Below are 2,563 nucleotides of genomic sequence, written 5' to 3'. Positions count from 1 at the left end.
TTAAAAACTTCAAAAAAGCTCTTATTCGATGAAGAACTCTTTTGAGAATTGAAGCAAAATTGAGCAACATCGAGTAGTTGCGGCCAGTTCTTCTAGTTGGCATTGATGAAGTGGCGCAAGTACTCCTCCAACATCTCATTGAATCTTTCTGTCTGTGGATGGTAGCTTGAGAATATGTTCAATTGTGACCACAAGAGGCTGAATAGTTCAGACCAAAAGGTCCTTGAGAATCTCCCATTTCTGTCACTAACAATGTTATGGGGCACTCCCCAATATTTGCAATGTGCTTAAAAAATTGTCGTGTTGTCTCTTCTGCCAAATAGTACTTCGACACTGGGATGAACATTGCATACTTTGAGAATCTGTCCAAGACCACCAAGATCGAACTTAAATCCCTGTCTTCGGTAGGCTAGTTATAAAGTCAAGCGACACACTCTCCCATGGTTGTCTTGGGACTAGCAACGACTCCAACAACCCTGGTGTCTTGTTCCTCTCAACCTTCTCTTGCTGGCATACGAGACAAGTCTTGGTGTACTCCACTACATCATCTCGCATATGTGGCCAGTAGTATCCATGCTTTAAGAGGGTATGCGTCCTCTGCCACATTGGATGAACCGCCCACAAAGTGTCATGACATTCACTGTAACGCCCCAACTTCTTGAAACATTAACTTAATTCATTTTGAAATAAAAACACCCTTTTATAAGAAATCCATCGTGAATAACAAACCAAACATTTAAAAGAATGAAACTCCAGATTTTTGTATTTATCATAAATAAAGTAAAATAAAACAATCTTTTAGTCCCAACGATAAAACGAAAAACATCATTCAAAATACTTAATAAATTTCCCTAGTAGGCTCGATCCCTTGTGGTCATTAAATCCTTGACATGTATGCCCTTCGCCAAAGATCTCCAACTTATTGCGTTGTAATCACATCTTTGCATTTATCTACAGCACAAAGTACCCATGAGCCAAAGCCCAACAAGAAGAGTTGTGTAGGACACAACCCCAAAACCTTAACCAGGAATTTTAATCAATAACTTTGAAACACAATTGAAAAGAATTGTATCATAACACCACATTAAGCAAAAGATTGTAGCCCAAGTAAAGTTGGGCAAGTGCAATGAGCACATAATAACGTAAGCATGAAATTTTCATTATTCCGTAAGCATGGAATTTCGTAATGTAGACATGCATTTTAAAACACAAGCATGCCACACAATTATCACATACATATATAAATCACATAAACCACAATTAAACGTAAACTATTCAATATAATCATACATTAAAGTGTTCAAACATAAACATAAATGTTACCATATAATACGAATTCTACCATAAAGAGTACGTCAAGCGTACACCCTATATTCAGGTGTCCACTCTTCTTACCTCAAAAGCAGCAACGATCCATACACCCTAATGTGTCTCTTCAAGTATTCTTAGCGAGCCTAACATGTCACATAACATCTTTAAAACCTCAAACCAAACTGTAGCATCTTAGAATTTTACTTAGTTAGATAGTAGTAGCTTGTGATGTAGTATTTTAGTTTTCGTGGTTATTGGTTCAAGCCGGGAATTATTTAGAAACTCATAGAGATAGTTATGGATTTTGTAAGTTTAACCTATAGTTTAGAAATATTAATTTTATCATAAGGTTTGATTATTGAAGATAGTCCTATAAATATTATTTATTATAACCTAAGGTTTAGATAGAATAATTAAGGATGTCACATTTGTCACATGTATGTTTTTAAGGATTTAAGGAGTTTAGATGAATAAATTAATCAAAGATAAACCTAGGAAGTCTAGAACCTTCCCTCAGCTGTTAGGATCTTGTATTACTCAGTCAAGGTGGTTTTAAACAACTTCAAGTGTGCAAAAACGTGTTTAAAATATCAACGTAAGCCAATATATCGCAGCTATAAGGGCCAATGTATCACCTATGATGATACGGAAAACACGTCGACTTTGCATGACCAAAACCACAGAGCCTCGAGAATACAGGGGAGGCGATATATCGCCTATAGAGGGCAATATATCAGCTCCACATGCATATCTTGAAAGTCCGTGGAATCCGAGCCAATAACAACCCTCAACAACTTGGACTTGCTCTTGAACAATTTTGATCTAGTTCTGGGCATCTGTTGAGTATAAAATTCAATTTTTATTCATTTTAAAAGGAGTTAGTTTCATTCCTTGAACTCTATAAATAGGACCCTTCACTCGGCCATTTGCATGATCATTCAAGCACTTCTCAGAGCCTCCAAGCTGCTAATTTCGTTCTAGAGAGAAACAATAGGGTTTTGGGGTTAAAAAGCTTTCAAATCTAAGCTTTTCTAAACACTTGGGAAGTAAGCTAGAGTGTGATTTCGATATTGAGGTGTAGATCGAAGTTCTAAGCTGTCTAAGGTACTATTAATCCTCAAGTTTAGTTCATCATAGTTCCTCTTATTCTTTTCATTTTCTTCCAAATCCTAACTTGTTATAATGGTTTTTGGTTAGGTGTTTGATTTTCTTGAAACTTAAGGTTTTCGGTAAGTTCTTATCTTGATGGTTT

Source organism: Humulus lupulus, chromosome 2 (assembly GCF_963169125.1).
Source record: "Humulus lupulus chromosome 2, drHumLupu1.1, whole genome shotgun sequence".
Lineage (NCBI taxonomy): Eukaryota > Viridiplantae > Streptophyta > Magnoliopsida > Rosales > Cannabaceae > Humulus > Humulus lupulus.
This window is presented reverse-complemented; position numbering follows the sequence as displayed.